Source organism: Piliocolobus tephrosceles, chromosome 6, assembly GCF_002776525.5.
Source record: "Piliocolobus tephrosceles isolate RC106 chromosome 6, ASM277652v3, whole genome shotgun sequence".
Taxonomy (NCBI): Eukaryota; Metazoa; Chordata; class Mammalia; order Primates; family Cercopithecidae; genus Piliocolobus; species Piliocolobus tephrosceles.
The window spans coordinates 10,903,333-10,924,227 of record NC_045439.1 but is presented as its reverse complement, the minus strand read 5'-3'; the positions used below and the strand labels follow the sequence as shown (position 1 = coordinate 10,924,227).

The window sequence follows — 20,895 nt, the reverse complement described above, 5'->3', positions numbered from 1 at the left end:
AGCCGGGCCCACCTTGGACAATGCTGTTTGACAGTTAAGGAGTCCCCTGCCTACTGCTACCCTATCTCCTGCTCTGGGCTCATCTGCGACCCTATGATTGTCCTGGTAGGTGTCAAGGTTATCATTGGGTCTTGAGCTTAGGATGCCAAAGGAGACTCCTGTTGGTTGGGTAAAACGTTACCAAATGCTACTCACAACGGCAAGAGTTCCCACGTGTGAGGCCTGTTGCATGCCAGGCACTGGGCAGACAGCATGAAGGCCCCCATCAACCTTCAAAGCAGGGGTCATCATGCTGCCTGACAGATGGGGAAACTGAGGCTGGCTCTACCACCCAGGTCAGACAGTGACTGAGGCACCAAGTCAGAAGCAAGCCCAGGTCTGCGTGGCTCCCGTGCCTGTGCCAGGCTGTAAAATGTCGGCAGAAAGAGGAAGTGAATCAGGAAGGCAAGGGAGGAGGGTTCCTTTTCGACTCAGAACAGGATTTCCCATCTCCCTCCCAACTGACTGAGAGACAGACAGGGTGGAGGGTGAGCCCCAGCGGCTCAGGCCGGACCATCCCCTGTGAGCATTCCTGAGCCTGAGACAAGCCCGAGGAGCCAGCCAGGCTTAGGGTTGTGGCAGCCGGACCTGCGAAGGCTTCCTCAGTGGGTCTCTCAAGAGTATGGCTTGAAATGAATCAGGCAGAGCAGCTCAACAGGGCAGCGGCCCCAAAACCCAGGGCTGTCCCAGCTCTCATTCCACTCAGAGGGGCTGGGAGAAGAAGAAGGCCATGCCCTTAAAGGACCCTAAGTGGATGGGCAGAGAGTTGGGTTGTGGTCATCTTGTCTTCTGACCAAGAACCATGCCAGACCCAATTTGTCTCCTTTCCAAAGCTTGGGAGATGCTTAATTCATTTAATAACAATTACTTCAAAGCCTATGCCAGACACTGTGGTCAGTGTTGAAGATCACAGAGACGAACCAAACAGATTAGCGCATCCTGCCCTGACACAGCTCAGTGTGTCTTTCCTCTTCTGGAAAGTGAGTGTTGCATTTGGAGGATTCTCAACACTGTAGACTCCCTCCCCTGCCCGCCTCCACTCCAGTCTCTATAACATGGCATTTCCTAACACGGGATCTTCTGGAATCCACCCATTCATGAATGTCCTGCGGGAAGCCCTGGCTAAATTCACATTCTAAAATGTCTCCGTGAGCAGGGGATTTTAACCAGCCTCCTCTGACATCATTGGAGTGGGGGTGCCTGGATGGGCCATGAGGGCTCCATGAAATCTTAGGAAGCTTATTCTCCTGGTGAGAACGTCTGGGATTCCCTCCTGCTCCCCTAAGGCCCCCTATCTCACAGAGGACTGAGAACATGCTTGCCACAAGCAATCCACGGTGTCCATCATTACATTCTCATTGGAAATGGCTCAGAATATTCTATGGAGTAAAGAGCACAAACTTTCTTGAACCACCTCCTTTTTCTTGGATAGTTACATTACATTTTTGTTTTCTCCAGGCAACTCAAATATTTGCAGAGTTACCATTTATCTAACAAGTGAGCAAGCTGTGGACTCTTCCGGCCACAAAGCAGAGCTCCTGCCAGGCTCAACCATCCACTCTTGTACTCTTACACCCAAATGGTATTTTTCTGATCTGGAGTCATTATTTTCTTAGGCCTCTGCACTTCCTCTTCAGCATCAGCTGCTGGCCGTCTTTTCGGGGCCATTTTAAACAAAGAAATAAAATTTGTGGTCACTTGGCCCAAGCTGGAAGATCAGGGCCAAGTCAAATCTGGATGGTGTGAGGCTCCAGGGCTGGGCCGAGGTAGGGTCCGGCAGGGCTCACTCCTGGTGAGTCACTGCCCCAGCCCCTGTCCCCCACACAGGGATTCACAAAGGCTTGCTTTTCCTGGGACACTTCCTAACAGCTGCTAAGGATTCAAACCTGACTTTGCTGCCAAATAAACTATGCAGTCTTAGCCCAGTATATTTAACTCCTCTGACTTTGCCTTCTCATCTATAATATGGGGATGGTATTAGCATAAACTTCTCACTGCAGGTCTGAAGACTAAGTGAGTTAATATTGGTAAAGTGCTTAGAAAAATGCTGGCACACAGTAGGTGCTATAGAAGTGCCTGCTAAATAAATAATAAATGTGCAAATGTGACAGTTCTCCTGAGGGGAGAAAAAGAAGATGCAATATAACAGTCCAGCAAGGAAAGTTTGTGACATCCACCCACTCTATGGCATATTCTGGCCATTTATAATGAGAAATTAACGCCCTAGAATAATGTACGGTCTGCAGAGAAAAAGAGCAGACTGCAAAGCGCCGCACTCTAGGACAAGGGTTGGCAAACTTTCTAGACACAGTCAGAGAGCAAGGCTTTTAGGCTTTGCAAGCCATATGGTCTCTGTCACATCTCCTCAAATCTGTCATGGTAGCATGAAAATAGCCACAGATAGCACGTAAATAAATGAGCATGACTGCATTCCAACAAAACTTTATTTACAAAAACAGGTGGCATTTGACCAGCAGGCCACAGTTTGTCGACCCCTCCTGTGCAAATCATTCAAAAACTGTCAAAAAAAGATGAGGAATGAAGCCGGATGCAGTGCCACGTGCCTGTACTCCCAACAACTAGAGAGCCTTAGAAAGACCTCTTGAGCCCAGAATCCAAGGCTGCAGTGAGCTGTGACAGGAGCGCCACTGCACTCCCCTCCAGCCTGGGTGACAGGACAAGATCCTATCTCTTAAAAAAAAAAAAAAAAGGAAAAAAGTAACATCACAGAGCAGTGAAATCATGGGTATGTTTCTAAGATTTCAATTTCCTTAAAGTGGTATTAACAGTTAAAAAAAAATAGAGGCTTTTAAAGTTACATTTTAATCACAATTAAAAGATTTTTTTTTTCTTTTTTTTTTCTTTGAGATGGAGTCTTGTTCTGTCACCCAGGCTGGAGCGTAGTGGCATAATCTTGGCTTACTACAACCTCCACCTACCGGGTTCAAGCCATTCTCCTGCCTTAGCCTCCCAAGTAGCTGGGATTCCATTCATTTCACCAGAAATCTGGGATTACAGGCATGCACCACCATAGCCAGCTAATGTTTATATTTTTAATAAAGACAGGGTTTCGCCATGTTGGCCAGGCTAGTCTTGAACTCTTGACCTCAGGTGATCTGCCTGCCTCAGCCTCCCAAAGTGATGGGATTACAGGTGTGAGCCACTACTCCCGGCCTAGAAATTAAAAGATTTCATTGTTCCACTAGACTTTCAGAAAAAGTTAAGAGTATTAAGTCCAGCATTCACATTACATGAGACAGAAAAGGCACAGACTTTGAAGTATGTATAGAATAGGACTGCATCTGGCTTCTCCATCTACTAGCTGTGTGACTCAGGCAAGTGTATTCACCTCTCTGTTCCTCAGTTTCCTCATTTGTAAAATGAGGATGACAATGGCACCCACAAGCATGCAAAGAGCCTGGCATTGAGTGAGCCTGGCACACCGTAGGCCCTCAACACAAAGAAGCCACCTCTCAGTGTCCCCCAGGCTGGATCCGGCTGGCCCTGGGTCTATGGCAGCAGGACAAGGCGGACTACAAAGCCTGGCATGCTTTACCTTCCAGCTAAAAACAATACTCTCCACAGTTTTCAGCTTTGGTTTACAAAAACAACACAGAACCATTCGAATCTCACTTTTAATTTAATAACTGGCACCCCAGCCTGAGAAACAGTAGGGTTCGTTTCAAATGGGAGTTCTTGGCGGGAGTGAATCTCAGAGCTCACTGAACCCTTAGGGAGATCCATGGCCCTGCAGTGCCTGGGCCCTTGACTGGCAGAGCCAAATCCATGCCTGGATCTAGAGGCTCAGGCACGAGGATGCTTCCATTCATTTCCCAGGAAACCTGCCAGTTTTGCAGGAGGCAGTGGGACCAGAGTCCTCTCTTGGCAGAAAGGAGCATCTAAAGACTCAGGGTCAAAGGCTTTTCTGAATGAACGCTTCCTGTGCCTGACAGCCTCCACCCAAAAAAGTCCAAGGTGTTTAACAGGACATTCAAAGTCCTTCTCCATCCATCTCTGCAGCCTCAGCCTCCCCTACTTTCCATCTCCTCTGCTTGTAGCAGGAGCCACCTGTGGCTCCTGTATGCATCATTTCTCCCCTTGATCTTTGCTCCTGCTGGTCCCTCCGCCCTTCTCTGCCTGGCTACATTCACCCATTGGCTTTGGCATCACCACCTCCAGAAAGTCTTCCAGGATTTTTCATAGTGTAGAGGACTGGGAACTAGCACCTTACTAAGTACCCATGAGGTGTCTGTACACATCAGCTCATTGAGTCCTCCCACCCACCGTTAAACCAGAATGACTGGCTTCTTTTTGCAGATAAAGAAGTTGAGGTTAGATTCAAAGTGGCTAAGTAACCTGCCAAAGGTCACACAACAAGCAATACCGTAGCAGAGCCCGGGCGGTTTTAAATTGTCTTCATTCTGCTGGGGCTGCAGGATGATGTCCTCTGAGTTACCTAGAAGAGCCCCCTGTATCACTAACTCTTGTCTCTTTTTTTGAGACGGAGTTTCGCTCTTGTTGCCCAGGCTGAAGTTCAGTGGCGTGATCTCGGCTCACTGCAACCTCCGCCTCCCATGTTCAAGCAATTCTCCCACCTCAGTCTCCCGAATAGCTGGGACTACAGGCACCCGCCACGATGCCTGACTAATTCTTTTTATTTTTAGTAGAGACGGGGTTTCACCATGTTGGTCAGGCTGGTCTTGAACTCTTGACCTCAGGTGATCCACCCGTTTCGGCCTCCCAAAGTGCTGAGATTACAGACGTGAGCCACTGCGCCCAGCCTACCTCCTGAGATATTCAGAGAACCCTTGAGACCTTCTCCCCAGAACCTTCACCTCCTTGGAGTCCAAGGTCGATCATTAACAGGCTGTGCAGGTTATAATTAGTACCTGCTTGTTCCTGCCAGAACTTTGAGACGCCAGGTTTACGATGTGCCTGTGAGAAGCCAGGCACCCAGCCTAGGAACTGCCTTTTGTCCCACTGCTCTCTGCGGCTCCCAACCTGAAGGGGCTACCCACAGCAGTGAGTGACTACCTTGCAGACTCGTAGGTGTCCTCTTGAGTCCCCAGACCTCAGCACCAGTGGCCGCCCACAGCCAGGCAGCAGAGAGAAACCGCCCTCTGGGGCTCTGCTTTGGCCCAGCCGGACTCAGTGGGAGGAGGCTGCCTTCCTCCTGGAGCTGGCCTGTGTCCGGGGCTGAGCTCCCCATCAGACCCAGAGAACAATGCCCCACTGTTGTGTGCAGCGCTTGGAAGCTGAGCAACCAACTTCATGATCCCTGTTGATCCCCTCCCTGACAGCCCGAGGGACAGTGGCTGGCCGTTTTAACACCTTTTCCCTTGCAGGACCCTGGATTGTCCCCAGTAGCCCCATAGCAGAGTCACTGACCCTTCCTGCTGCAGCTACAGCTCCAAGGCCACCCACCCAACTGGAAGAGGCGGACGGTCAGCACACGAGCCCCATTCTTTGTACTCCCAGTGGGGGAGGGGGAGTGGTGAAGCGGGAAGGACACACGCTTGCTTCCCACACCAGGCACAAAACCCCGTCTGACTTTCTAAAATATTTTCTCTCTCCTCTCAGACAATACTGGCTTTAATGAATTTCTCTAAAGGGACTGACAGTCCACACACTTTGCATGAAAGGCAAAAGCCACTGTGCCCAAGTTGACTACGCCACGACCCAGGAGACAATGCATGCCTTCTGCCTTCATAGAATGGGCACATGTGCTGGGCCTCAGCAATGTCCGCTCCATGGAGCTGGTGACTCCATCCCAGCCTGCAAGCAGCTGGCAGGAGCTCAGGTGACTCATCTTCTCCTTTGTGTTTTCTTCGGAGCACACGCATCCGTCTCATATGTTCTCATTTATTTATTTGCTTGCTTGTTGACTCTAGATCCTTCTAGAATGTGAGTTCCAACAGCACAAAGGCTTTACCAATCTTGTCCATGTCTCCCACCCCACTGCCCAGGACTGTGCCTGTCATACAGGAGGCCTCGCAGAGGAGCTGGTGAGTGAGGAAATGAACGGATCTGTGCTCCGTGTGTTCAGCTCCATTCATTCTCTCAAGGCACCTCCATGGGGCATCCAGGCGCCACGTACAGCAGAGGAAACACTAAGCTGGACACCAGCCCTTGAGGAGCTCACAGCGCATGTGGGAGAAAGATGCATTCACAGACAGGCCCGATGAGGGAACTGAGTGAGGTTCGGTTCAGAGGGGACACAGCAGGGGCAGGAGAAATTCCACTCAGAGGGAGGGCTGGTCAGGAGTAGTCACAGAGAAGGAGACTCTTGAGCTGAAGGGACACTGGGGGAGGTGGCCGCAGGAGGGAAGGGCATGGGGGGAAGGAACAAGATGTGCAGAGCAGCAAAGCATGAATTAGCATCTGAGTACGTTGTCCTCAGCGGGGAAGAAATGAAGGTGGAGAGCCTCAAGCCTCATTCATTCATTCAACAGCATTTACAAAACACACTGGCCTAGAGCAGGCACGAGTTGGCCCCAAGCACAAGGGCGTTTTCTGCCTTTATAGACTCTTGGGGGAGCACGCAGACCCTTGAAGGATAGCACGGGGGCTCCGGGAACACTGCGAAGGGGCAATCTAGTCTGAGGATGCAACAAGGCTCAGGGGAGAGATGATCCCCCCTTTACTCCTTCTACCAATGACTCGACCGCCCAGTGCCACAGTCAGAATACCGTGACTTTAACCTAGGATGACCAATTTATCCTGAGTTGATGCACACCATCCAGGTTTTAACCTTGAAAGTCCCAAACCCCAGGAAACCTCTTAGTCTTGGGCAAACCAGGGACAGTTGGTCACACTTACTTTCACCTTCATATCCCCTTCCAAGATCCCCAGACTGTCCCCCACTCTACTGACACCCCACCCCCACCTTCCAGCCACTCACAGGGGCTGGGTTCCTGGAGCCTGTGTCCTCAGAACTAGCCAGGCTCACAAGCAGCCTTTCCTCCGGGGTGGAGAGGGAGACTTGCTCTGGGTTATGGACGGGACAGCCACCTACAGCCTGTGTGTCCTGCCTTTGAGGCCCCATCTTCCCTGGCTGGCTCCTAATCACAGCTGTCACAGGCTCTCAGATCCAGTCACTGTCTTCCTTATCTGAGCTTTATCTCCCGAGGCCTCCACAATCCAGGGACAGGCTTCCTCCCCGGCCTGTCTTTGTGCATTCAGAAGGAGACCCATTGTGGGTGCCCCGCAAGCAACCACGTGCCAAACTGAAGCAACAAGCAACTAATTACGACACCACCATCTCCATTTTGCAGAAGGAAAACCAGCATGGAAAACCGGTCAGGAACTCACCTCTGGGATTCATTTCACAAGGCCCCGAGGATTCCATTATTCAAAAGCAGCTACTCAACAATCTTGACTTCCAGGGCCCTTTCCACTAACCCTGCAGAGACTCAGAAACCACAGGACTCGGAAAAACTGAGTCTTCCGCAGATGCTTGTTTCTAGGTTTCTAAAGTAGAGCTCCATGTCAAGCAGCGAGTTTCCACCAAAGACATTCACAGAATACAGTCAGGCTGGTGCCACCCCAAGCTGCTGGAGGTCTGACTCCCAGCTTTGAGGCCGCCCAAACAATGCGGGTCTCCCCAAGAATCTGAGGCACGGGGATGAGGAGTTACAAGAGCTCTAGCTCTCATGGGAAAGGTGCTAATGATTAAATTAATACCATTAGCCAGCCTCCAGATAAAGTGGATTTAATCTACCCTCAAGTCCCCTGCAAGGGCGTCGCATGGAAAGGGCTGGGTCTTGTGGCTCACACTGTTTTCTAGTTCTACCATTTATTATTAGCTTGTGACCTTGGAAATGCCCCTTACCTTTTCTGGGCCTCCCCCACCATGCAGGGTAAGCATTGCCATCCACCTTTGTATACCAATCTCTAACTCTTTATAGACATGAGAGAGTAATAGTAAACCTTCACCAAGGGCATGCTATCTGCCAGACACTGGGCCAGTCTTACAAGGATCCTTTCACTGCTGCCGTAGGTCCTACTATTCCTGCCTATTTACAGATGAAAGAACTGAGGCTCAGAGAGGCTAAGCCACCTGCCCTAAGTCCCACAGCCTGTATATGACAAGTTTCCCCTGCTCTTAACCACTAGACCATTAATATTTGCTGAATGAGCAAACAAATTAACACTAGGTTCTATTTTAAACAGTAGACACAAGATTGAGACTTGTTTCAGAACTACTTTTTTTTTTTTTTTTTTGAGACAGGTCTCTCTTTGTCGCCCAAGCTGGAGCACAGTGGTGTGATCACAGTTCACTGCAGCCTTGACCTTCTGGGCTCCAGTGATCCTCCTGCCTCCACCTATCGAGTAGCTGAGACCACAGGCATGGGCCACCACGCTGAGCTAATTTTCTTATAATTTTTGTAGAGATGGGTCTCACCATGTTGCCCACGCTGGTCTCAAATTCCTAGGCTCAAGCAATCCTCCTGCCTCAGCCTCCCAAAGTGCTGGGCTTCCAGGTGTGAGCCACTGTGCCCAGCCAGAACTACGTTTTTAAGAACTGAAATTCTTAGAAGAGTGACTAGCTCAAACCTGCAAGACTCACCCTTCACTGCAGACGGGGCTTCTAAACAGGAGGCTGCCAACCATGGCCCACTGCCTGTTTCTGTACAGCTCTCAAGCTAAGTATGTTTTTGAACATTTTTAAGTGGTTGGAAAAAATCAAAAGAATAATAATGTTTCATGGCATATGAAAATTATGTGAAATTCAAATTTCAGTGTCCATAAAGTTTTATTGGAACACAACCAACACTCATTCATTTACATAGTGTCTGTGGCTGCTTTCTCGATATGATGGAGAGCCAAAATATATTTACATATTTCCTTTCTGGTCTTTTATCAAAAAAGTTTGTTCTAGAAGCTCCAGAGGCCAGTGCTATTTATCAGCCCAAGGGAATTACCTCACCCCACCCTCTGCCTATCAGCACGGCATTCCTGCAGGGCCATTATCCTAGAAAATTCTACACTAGTCCTTTCAGCAAACCGTGACACAATCCGGATAGCCAGCTTTGCTGATGGGCAAAGGTTTCCAAATGCTAAGAATCGTGTCTTCATCAGGGCTTTCCATCTGGCATTTATCTTACTTACAGTCATTTAGGGGGCCTTTGCCACTAAGCTGAGGTTCCCCCACGCCGTCATGGTTGTTCTGCTGAAAGCATCTCCCCACGTCCTCCAAGCACTATCTGAATCATTGCTAGACTGAGCCCCACCCTCCCAGGGGCCCACGGTGTGAACTACTACATCAGTTAAAAGACTACAGGAGGCCAGGCATGGTGGCTTATGGCTGTAATCCCAGCACTTTGGGAGGCCAAGGAGTGAGGATCACTTGAGCCCAGGAGTTCGAGATTAACCTGAACGACATAGCGAGACTCCACCTCTATTTAAAAAAAAAAAAAGAAAAGACAATAGGAGCCTCACGCAATCACTCACAAAAGAAAGGCTCACCGGCCAACTCTCCAGTGATAACAGGTAGGGGCCACCAGACACAGGCGGAAAAAGCTGGCCAGGGCCAGGCAGGGCCTGTTTATATCACATTCTGTTTCTGTTTCCCTTCTGGGGAGCTTAAGACCTGGGGGCAGGGGCCCTATTTGATATACAAAATCCAGGCCTGGGAAGCAGCAGTGCTGCTGGGTCCTACCTTGGGACTCTGGGCAACTCACTTCCCTCCATGGCTTGGTTCACCCAAGCACCAGTGAAGAAGCCGGGCTCCTGTGGGTGCTGGGGTCCTGTAATGTTGCAGTCAATGAGTTTACATGGCAGCATTGTCCCCAGGGAAATAGCCCTGATTGCTGGACAGGTTACTTCTCAGGCTGCCCCTATGGTCTGGGGAAGGTGGAGCAAGAAGGCAAATGCATTGAAACAGAGAGAATCTAGCTGCACTGTCCCTGGAGAGCTCTGAGTAAAGCCACACTGGGAAACCCCGCTATGCATACAACCACTCTCAAGCCTGCTTACCCCACTCTCTGCCAGTCCAGGTGGCTGGTGCCAATGGTCCTGGGTTAGTGATCTCATTGGGCAGCCCTCAGATCTGTCAGAATGTTGGGCCTCAGAGGTCATCTAGTTCCACGTCTTCACAGGGTGGCCATTTGTGCATTACAGTCATGATTTTGACTATATCTGCCATGCAGACACATCCACATTTTTTTCTAATTAATATTCTTCAATTTGACCCATTTAAACTTATTTTAAAAGAAGATTTTTTTCTTTTCACCTTTTTCTTTTTCTTATAGCTGGATTAAGAAATATATTTTTACCTTAAATAAAAAACAGGGTTGGGGTCAATTGGCATATGTCATAAAATAATGAACATAAACAGTGTTTAACTCTAGATAATGTTGCTAGTTTACACCTGGGGCCTGCTCATTGTTAGAGACAGAGGCAAGTGTTGGAGAGCTGTTAAAAACACATTAGCAACTCACTGAGATGTTCTCCTAGACAAAATCCAGAGGTTCGCAACCACCCCTGTGCATCAGGATCACCTGGGGAGTTTTCAAAAGCTACAGGTAAGCAGCCCCACATCCAGAGATCTCTCTAATTCCTTGGTCCAGGGTGGAGCCCAGGTGGTTATGAGAAGGTCATATAATGAGAAAGATTAAAAGAAAAAGTAAAAAAGAAAAAAAAAGATGGAGAGGAGATGAAGAGGGAGTGGCTGTCATTCAATGCCCTGGGCTTGTACCATGAAATTTATCCTGGCAATTACTAGTAGCCCCTAGTCCAAATTCACCAAGATCTGAGCTAGTCTAAGCCCATCCTGAGGCTCAGGTATTGAGGAGGACCCTGAGGCTCAGGGTTGGGAATGAGACAGCAGGACCTGCTGCGGTGATAATTGACTTTTTTCTCCATAGTTAATTCCATAAAAGAAAAAAGTCACATTGGCCAATTGCAGATGACTGGTGTCCTGGGCAGGCAATGAATGGTCAAGGTGTGTGGTCTGCACCCTGTATACCTCTAAAGGGGGACACTGTGCACATGGGCGCAGGCTTAGCTGGGTCGACTCTGGCCCATCATGCCTTCCTAGACCTGCCAGGGCACGGGCATCGGCCAGCAACACCTGAGCCAAGGGCTGACACACTAGCAGCTGTGCCCTGTTCAACTCACTGCACGTGCTGGGGGCAGAGGCAGGCAGAAGTGCTGCGCTCTCTTCCAAGTGACCTGCATAATGGCAAAGTCACCTCCCCAGCTAATGAGCACCCAAAGAAAAGAGGGAGCACTTGGAGAGGCTGGGAGGAGAATCCATGGGAATGGGTGTGACCCAGCACTTTCTGTTTGCTGGGAATCTCGGCATCTGTTATCTCATCTGAGCCTCACAATGACTCTGCAGGGAAGGTGTGGCCAGCCCCATCTTACAGGTGTGATAGCCGGGCCTATGGAGGTTATGTGACTTGCCACAGGTGACAAAATCAGGGTTCCAGCTCAGATCTGCAGGATTCCACCTGAGGCCCTGGAACAGAGAGAAACTCCACCAAAGTCGAAAGTCGAACTTCCTTTGCACAGATGGCACCAGTGACGCCTTGCTCTGCTGGCTAAACTAACAATAGTGATGACCCCTTACCTCCATGGGGTGGTCTGCAGTTCACAACACAGCCAGCAAGGCAAGGAGTGTGGCATCTGCACCCCCACTTTACAGAGAAGAGAGTTGAGGCCCAGAAAGACTGTACCTCTGGGCAAATTAAAGGGTCCTTCCTGGTGCCCCTCCCAACCCCCTGAGTTTCCCTCTCACAGAGTCACTGTCTCTTAGGATGGGACTGTTTAAAGCACACACCTCACCCACTGGACTCCTCCCACAGGGCAGGGCCATGTCTCTGGCGTCTTCCTAGTTCCTGTCCTCCTCAGCCAGTGTCAGTACGTTGAAGAAACGCCATTGCCCAAGGCACTGGTTACAAAGCGGAAGAGCCCAGATCCCAGCCACAAACACGTGCTTCTTTGGCTCCCAAACCAAAGCTGGCTCCAGCTAAGCGCTGCATGACTAACCCTGCAGCTTCCTGCAGGAGACCCAGACAGGAACTTACCGGGGCTACCCTCTCCCCCCCTCAAAGCAGCACATTAGCAAGTGAAGACTGCGACCAGAAGAGCTTGGCCTGGATCCCCCTCCCTGGGCATTCGGGTGGTTTCACCCAGAGGGAAGTGAGACAAGAGATGCCACAAGATGAAATTTTTAAAAAAATCAATTTTCTAAAATTATGCCTGAGCAAACTTGAGTTTGAAAAAGGCAAACAGATAAACAGGCAAATCACGGAAGCCAGGCCTGCTCACTGCCTGGTGCTGGATAAATGACAGAGATTAACCTGGCAACCCCAACCGGCTCACACCCCACCCCACAGCCACTGGCTTGTGGTCACCAAGTTCTCAACAGCTAGTGAACAAGTGGCAGAGGGGGTTCCCTAGGAGAAAAGGATGTGGTCAGAGAAGACAGGCTCCGGGGTGGGCCCTGGCTCTGGAAAACCTTTGGTGTTCCTAGCCCATGTGACAGTGGTCCCACAGAAAGGACTTCCTTTGAGGAATGGCCTGGCAGTGTGAGAGCCACTGGGGACTGTGGAGAAAGAGCCAGATGCCTGGTTAGGAGGCTGAGTGACTCACCACTTCCAGCCCACAGCACTCCTGGCGTGGAAGGGCCAGTGTAGCCTGGTAGTTACCTGCCAGAACTCTGGGATCAGGTAACCTGGGTTCAATTTCCAACTCCACTGCTAACTGAGGTAGCTGAGGATGGGTTAATTAACCTTTCTGCCAAATGGGAACAACATCAGAGCATCCTTCATTGGGCTGTTGTGAGGATAAAGAGAGAAAAGGCAGAGAGCACTTAGACATTCAGTAAGCACTGAGCAGATATGAGCTGTAAAGATGAGCCATGCAGGAATCTTAGGTGGCACCCAATGGACTCCATCAGCCCATTCACTCATTCATTCATTCGTTCTAGAAATATGTACAGTATTGAGCAGCTTTGATGGCTGGGTTCTGGGCAGATAACAATCCCTGGCCTTATTGTCTTCTAGTGCAGAAGACAGACAATAAACTCAACTGCAAAGAATTAACACAAATAATTTCAGGGTGACAGGACAGAGCATGTTGGCAGGATGGGATGAGTGCCACTGCGTGGGCAGGAGGGTCCCTCTGAGGCTGTGACTGTGAGCTGAGATCTCAACGCAGAGAGGGTGTGGCCAGGGGAAGGCCTGGGGGAGGCACTTTTTAGGAAGAGGAACGAACAAGAAGTCAAGCTGCAGGGAGAAAGACTTGGCACGCGCAGGAGAGAGAACATCAGATGTGAGCCCCAGGGATGCCAAGAGATATTTGCAAGGTTCCAGGGCCAACTCCCACAGAACCCAGGAGAATGGAGAGATCTCCAAGAGGGCAGTCCCCTGAAGGGGCCACAGAGGGAGATGACGCATATTACACCTTCTCTCCCCAGCCTCAGATCACGGTTCCAGAGCTCTCTTTTTTCTTGTGTCCTGGAAATATCAGGATGTGCCCTTTATACTTCATTCAAGGGAGCTGTGAGCACCGCTAAAGTTTGTAAGATCCTATTTTAAAGCCTTTTAATTTAATAATAGTGGTAATAGCACGCTCTCTCTCTGGGCTGGGAACAGGGATGTGAGGATGAATAATCCTGTGTTCAGCCCTCAAGGAGGTCACAGGCTAGTGTGGAATCACTCTTGAAACTGTGGATTAGTATCAATGGCAAAGTGCAGCGGGAACAGGGAAACAGAGATCACCAATCCTGTAGGAGGTGGCTGACGAGGGCTCCCAGGAGGAGGTCATGTCTAGCCAGGTGTTGGTAGGAAGGGGCAGGGAGAAGGAGAGCTGAGCGGGGGAGCAGCTTGCGCACAGGTGTCCAGGTGAGAAAGGCCAGGATGAGCTAGGGGCCTGATGGTTCTTGAAGGTGGCCCAGGTTGTAGAAAGCTGGACCAGTTGGGAACGTGGGACCTAATCCTCAGAGCAAGGCGGGTAAGCAAGGAGTCACCTGCCAGTGATCTGGACCCTCCTGGGGTGAGTGGGTGAACTGCACTGGCCAGACCCAGGTCCCCAAACACCTACTTTGAAGCTGTGGTCCTTGAATGAGAAAACATCTGAACTTCAAGGTACCTTAGAAATCTCCTAATCTCAACCTCTCTCTTTAAAGAGCAGGAAACAGAGACTAGCCCAGGTGAAGGTCAAATGCAGGCTCCTCCCGTCCTTAAGGAACGAGGCTACCCCAGTGAGTCAGCCGGCTGCATTATTTCAGCAAGTGTCACTTGGGAGGGGCTCAGTCCTTTTCAGATCTCAGATAAAACTGTTGGCTTAAATTAGAGTCCAGCCAGCCATGGTGGCCCACCCTGTTCTGTCCATGCCTTGGTGATGACCACAAGGGCTGAATGCTGCCATTTCATTTTCATCAAGCAACCATCCCAAGTTGTGTTACACCACGAATATCAATGAAACAAACTCTTAGGGAAGGTGATTGTAGGGTAAGAGCACTGGTCAGGGAGTTAGGAGACACCATCTTGGCCCTAAAGCATCTGCAAGACTTGAGCCAACCATTTCTGCTGTGGAGACTTGGTTTCCCCATATGTAAAAGTACAAGCGTAAATCATCTCTAAGGCTCGGGCTGGTTCCACTGCAGCAGTCACTTCTAAATACTTCTCCAGCTCCCACACACAGTCTCTCTGGGCATGTACATGAGGATTTGTTTCCTAGTCTCTGAAAGCTGCCTTACCCATATAAAGTTCTCTGTCATTAGGTCCTTACTAAGCCCTGCCCCATGGGGAGGTATCACTAACCCAGTTAGATGGGAAACAACTGGATTCACAGTGCAGCAACTGGCCAAGAAATGGACTCACAGAGCAGAGGATAGAGGGCAAGGGCTGAGACCTGGGCCCAGGCCTACACTGCCCAGGGGAGCACCCACGCTGGGACACAGCAACTGTGCATTAGGAAAACCATCATCTGAAGCTAAGCACTCCTGGAACATCTGTCCCTTGGAGCCCTGTTGTCTGTGACAGGCACTTCTGCAGAGGGAGGGCAGGAAGAATACCTTTGATGAGAGAAGAAAGTGGCCAAGAATCAAAATGTGCAGCACTTGGCCGGGCACGGTGGCTCACACCTGTAATCCCAGCCGAGGCGGGCAGATTGCCTGAGGTCAGGAGTTCGAGACCAGCCTGGCCAGCATGGTGAAACCCCATCTCTACTAAAAATACAAAAATTAGCCGGGCATGGTGGCAGGCACCTGTAATCCCAGCTACTCAGGAAGCTGAGGGAGAACTGCTTGAACCTGGGAGGTGGAGGCGGCAGTGAGCCGATATTGCACCACTGCACTCCAGTCTGGGTGACAGAGTGAGACTCCATCTCAAAAAAAAAAAAATTGCAGGACCAAAATGGGATGGATTCTCCCAACTTCCGACTCACCACTGCCCATGCCACAAAGGCAGTGGGCTTCCTTGCAGGAGAGCAGCAAGGCAGAGGCAGAGCTTTAGCCTTTACATCGTCTCCGTGATCTGACAGCTGGAAAGCCACCACCCAACTATCCTCCACCAGGACATTTCCCCACAGCCCGCCCAGGCTGGGCTGGGCTGCGGAATTTCAGCATCGAAGAAGTGAAGAATGTGCTCACAGCACAGCGCACTGAAAACAAAAGTGGCTCATCTCTTCCACTCCCGCTCTGGATGAAAGTCCTGCTCCATCTTCACCTGCTGAGTGATTTGGGTCAAGGCACTGAACCTCTCTGAACCTGTTTCCCCCACAGAAAAATGGAAATAACCTGCAGCACCAATTGTTTTGGCGATCAAATATGCCAGCAAAAAATAGGATGAGTAAGGGGAGCTCTTTCCTAAGAGGACTTCCTGTAGGAAAGGAGATTCTAAGCCCTGTTTATATGTTTTCTTTGAGGATGCCTCTGTTCATATAAGTTCTAGAAATGTGTGGTTCCATTGTAAAATGTAACTCTCCTCTGACTTTTAAAAAATAAAATGATCCTGGGCCAGGCGTGGTGGCTCAAGCCTGTAATCCCAGCATTTTGGGAGGCCGAGGTGGGCGGATCATGAGGTCAGGAGGTCGAGACCATTCTGACCAATGAGGTGAAACCCTGTCTCTACTAAAAATACAAAAAAAAAAAATTAGCTGGGCATGGTGGCACGCACCTGTAGTCCTAGCTACTCAGGAGGCTGAGGCAGGAGAATTGCTTGAACCTGGAAGGCAGAGGTTGCAGTGAGCCAAGATCGCACCACTGCCCTCCAGCCTGGGAGACAGAGTAAGATGCCGTGTCAAAAAAAATAAAAAATAACAAATAAAAATAAAATAAATAAAATAAATTTAAAAAATGATCCTATCAGTTTAATCTCATGCATACTTCCCATCTCTCTCCCTGACTGCCCTAAGAAGGAGACTAGCAACCCAGGACTCACACTGCTCTGTCTCTCGGGTGGTATCCTCATGATAGTCACACAGGTGTGGCAGTCTGGAGAGAAGTGTCTTCCCTACGTGTGTGCCAGTGTTGACCTTGGCCGGGACACTTCCTTTTGTTATAAAACCAGCAGATTGGTCCAGGTGACCTGAGGTTCCTCCCAGCTCAAATATTTCAGGATTTTATGATTCAGAAGCATAAATCATTAGGCCAGGACCTTTACAAATCCTGCTGATCACCTGAGGTCATACAGTGTTATTGTTATCTTGCTCGCTGTATGATTTGGGAAGAGGGAGATTATGTCTCCTACATTAAAGAGAAGTATGTGTCATACAACAGGATTTGTTAATCATACAACAGCCAGATTAACACTTGAATCTGAGAAGAGAGGCAGATTTTCTAAGAAAGCATCTGAAAATGCTCCATATGATCTTTTAATTTAATTGGTATTATGTAAGAGTATATATATATGTAATGTAATATATGTGTCTCCTATTTGCAAATGGTGAAGCAGAAAAATATTTAAAAATAACACTCTTAGCCAGGCATGGTGGCACATGCCTATAATCTCAGCTAGTCGGGAGACTGAGGCAGGACAATCGCTTGAACCTGGGGAATGGAGGTTGCTGTGAGCCAAGATCGCGCCACTGCACTCCAGCCTGGGCAACAGAGTGAGACTCTGTCGCAAATAAATAAATAAATAAATAAATAAATAAATATTAAAATTAAAAACAACACCCACAAGCCTACCACTGGACTGAAGAAACAGAACATAATGGATCCCACTAAGAGTGAAACGGGCATTTCCCTGATCAATTACCCACTTCTCCCCAAAGATAACCACCTTGATTTTGTATTATCATTCCCTCACCTTTTTCTTTTTTAAACTGGCTGAACTTTGTGAAATAGAAGCTATGTTTGAAGGCACGTATAAAACATACATGTAATTATCCAATAACTACAAAGTGATTTCCTTTGCAACTGCCCCCCATGACCCTCCTAATCCTCTCCCGCCTTTCCTCAGCACATGTGGTGATACTTGGCTTTTATTTAAGATAACCACCTTCTTGCTTTTTGTCATCATTTTACTTCTCAGCTATGTATCACTAAACAACTCATTGCTTAGTGTGCTTGTGTTTTGAGCTTTTACAATTGCCTTAGCGGTTCTCCATGGAGATGCTAGGGTTCTCTATGCCGCATCTGCAGCCTAGAAACCCAGGGGAGAGATCCAGGCTGCACTCTGGTGTTACAGTGATAGCAGAAGGCTAGTAATAATAAAAACCATCAGTCCTATTTATGGTGTGCCCCCACCATGCCGGGCGTTCTGCTAAGATCATCCCCAGTTACCTCACTTATCCTCACAGCAACCCCGAAAGGGAAGTATTTAGACAGGACAAAACGAAGGCATCGGCTTCCCAAAGCTGTCTCCCATCCACTTCCTAGCTGCTCAGCCCCAGAACATCATCCCTCAGTCCTAAAGCAAAGGTTCCTTTTGGGATGGGAGGGTCAGGAAACACTGTTGCTCCTGGGTTCCTATCTTTGTGGTCCAGTCAGGCTGCTTTAGGAATATATATATATTCAGGATCCATATTATTTTCCAGCAAGTACTGATGACTTAATGAAGATCCGCATCCTGTGTAGTCCGTACTGTTTTCCCAGTGATGAATGGACAACATTGTCCTTGGATTGTCTAGGATAGGCCGTGTGGTATCAGGAAGAGCATCAGGTCAAAAGCCCTGAGTTCTAATCCTGGCTCTACCACATCCAGCCACGGATATCAGCCTCCTCATCTGTAAACGGGCCAGCAGTGACAGCCTTGCCTACTGCCAGATCCTAGGAGGTGAGAGGCAGGAAGTGCTTTGGAAGACCCCATTGACATATCTGAGTCCCTCTGTAGCTTCTCTAGAACCTCCTGCCTTCCCCGGGGCCAAGGGCCAGCTTTCAGTGCTGGAAGGACTGTGAGGGGAGTGAGCCAGGACCACTCACCATTGACAGACAAGGGGAAATCAAGGTAGGGAGAGGAGAGGCAGAGCAGAGGGGAACCCAGGTATCCCGATGAGGCCCCTTAGCCTCAAACTGTGACACCTTCTCACGTGTGCTGTGTCTGACATCATACGAGATGCTGATCAGGACAAAGCTCATTTAGTGCTCATGACGCCCTGCAAGGCAACACCTGCAGTGCTATGGTTAGCCCCTTTCCATGGGGAAGGACACTGAAGCTCTGAAAGGTGAAGCAACTTTCCCAAGGCTACACAGCCAGGAGCTGGCTAAGGCAGGACTGGACTCAGGCAATCAGCTTGACTGCCCTCATTCCTTACAGCTGGACAGTGTGGGAGACCTAGCTGCCCAGTGGGTTCCCAAAACCTCCAGGGGGATTTTAAGGTTGAGCTGGGCCTGCCCAGTCTTGCCTCCCGGGGCCACCAAGCCAGGGCTCCCGGCAGCCTGCTCCAGGATGCATCACAAGGCAAAGGGGCTGCCCAGGCATGGCCAGGTCCATGGCCGCTGGAGAACACACAAAGCACCCGGGCAGGAGGGTTGTTCCCATGGAGACTCCAACTCACCCTGAGGTGCACCTGCAGGGAGCCAGGTGCCAGAGGCCAGACTGCACCTGGAGGCAGAACCTGAGCCTGGATTCTCACCACTTCCCTCTGTGCCACCAACACATCCTCAGGTCTTCTCCTCAGGACCCCCAGCAAGACACAAGTTCCAGAAATAAGACATCCCAGCCCACTTCCCGCTCAGCCGCCCCCAGAGGGGCCTCTCTGGTTGAAAACAACGCCCGGGGCCAGCAGGCTTGGCACAGCTGTGGCTGTCAGCCTGCCGAGCGCTGTCCGGCCTGAGGAATGTGCAGACCCACATGTGCTGGAGCGTCCCGCTGGGGCACAGTGACAGGAAACTGAGCAAAACAGCTCGTTGGCACCGGTACACCCCTCCCACCTCCCAGCTCCTGACTCCTGTGGGCTGCTAGCTGCCCTGGAAGTGCAGGCGGCAAGGCCAGGCCCTTTAAGAGAGCCAGGCAGTGTGGCTCTGGGCAAATCACTCCCGCTCTCTGGGCCTGTTTCTGCTTCTCTTGGTGGATGAGGAAGGCTGTCCTGCCAAGCTCAGAACCGCAGTGATTTTGACATGCTCTCCTTTCTGGGAGGACGGTCCAGTCTCCTCATGCCCTCATTCATGTGGGATGGGGCATGCCCCCAAGACACATCAGGCTATCCCACTAGCAGCCCTTGGCTGTAGAAAGCCCCTGCACCCAGTGCTGGGATAAGGGTAACTCTTCAGAATTGAAAGGGGTGACCAGGAACCTGGGAAAGAGTCCCAGGGCAGCCCACGGTTGGAGCTTCAGGGCCAAAGTGGTTAACTAAAAATATTCATTCTCACCCCGCCCAGGCTGGAGCCCCTGGCTTCCAGTTTTGAAGCAGAAGTCAGCTGGCGGTGTAGGGCACTGCTCCTGGGTTGACCAATGGGCCACATCAATGGGTCTGCTGTTTGGGGTCAAGATCCCAAGACCCCAAGGGAAGTCAACATCCATCTGAGGCTCTCTCAGGCCCCTGCAAGCCACCTCTGGCCTCACTGCCCTCCCCTTTAGAAATGTGGGAATGAGGCTCAGAGAGGTTGAGCTGCTTGTCAAGTTTGCACAGCCAAGAGGCGTCTGAACAAAACTGAGCATTCGGGGTTGGACTTCCCCTCCTCACCGCCTGCTCTGCTCTCCCAGACACCACTGAGCGCGGTCGCCAGGGGCGGGTCGGGCCCCCGCCGCGCGCAAGCCTTGGTGACAGGTCAGCCCGCCCCTAGGAGAGGCAGAGGGAAGCCCAGAGGCACCCGGCCCGCCTGGGACGTGCTGCCCCGGGCTTTAGGGCTTTTTCTTGCGGGCCGAAGCTCCCCGGGGTTGAAAGGAAAGGCTCGGGAATTTCGCAGCCAGCACGGAACGGTTGGATTTAAACTAAAAATACCCGCCCGCCCGCAGCTGTCATGCCGGGGCCCCCGCCCCCGCGCCGGGCGCGCCTCCCCAGGTTCCCCAGACTTTCGGCGCCCCCATCCCCGGGGCTGTGTCAGAGCTGGGCCGGGGGCTGAGGACCCCACCCGCCCGGGCCCCGGCCCCTGGCCTGGCCTCCCGGCCCGGTGCCACTTACCCGCCCGGAGCGTGGAGGAGCGCGGCGCCGCGGGTTGCTGGGGCCGAGCCTCCTTCCCTCCTCCCTGCGTCCCGGGCGGCTTCGGGGCGGGGCAGGGCTGGGGCGGGCCCGGACACCGCGAGTACCCCCGCCCCCGCCAGGACCCGCCCGGTGGCCCAGCGGGAGAGGCCGCGCCCCTCTCCGCGCGCGCTCAACGGAGGCCCCGGGTGCGCAACCCCAGCCCGGCGGACACCCTGCGTGGCCCCGGGTACCAGGGCCGAGGAAGAGCCTCACCGCTCCCTGTCGCGGACCCGGGGCGGGGGTTAAGGGGGTGTCCTGTCCACGCTGGCCTGGAAA

At 51.0% G+C, this 20,895-nt stretch overlaps 1 protein-coding gene across 5 annotated transcripts in view; it reads right to left on the bottom strand.

Annotated features, from left to right (window-relative positions):
• The window catches only part of SYNE3 (spectrin repeat containing nuclear envelope family member 3), a 119,062-nt gene extending 98,416 nt beyond the window's left edge, over positions 1-20,646 (bottom strand). For 4 of the 5 annotated variants that reach the window (XR_002730279.2, XM_023205566.2, XM_023205565.1 and 1 more), the window contains exon 1: positions 20,560-20,646. The gene's annotated coding sequence lies outside the window, so the exon portion shown is untranslated. The remainder of the gene's footprint in view (positions 1-20,559) is intronic. The other variant, XM_023205564.1, reaches the window with a different exon arrangement.
• Between the last annotated feature and the right edge of the window lie 249 nt (positions 20,647-20,895).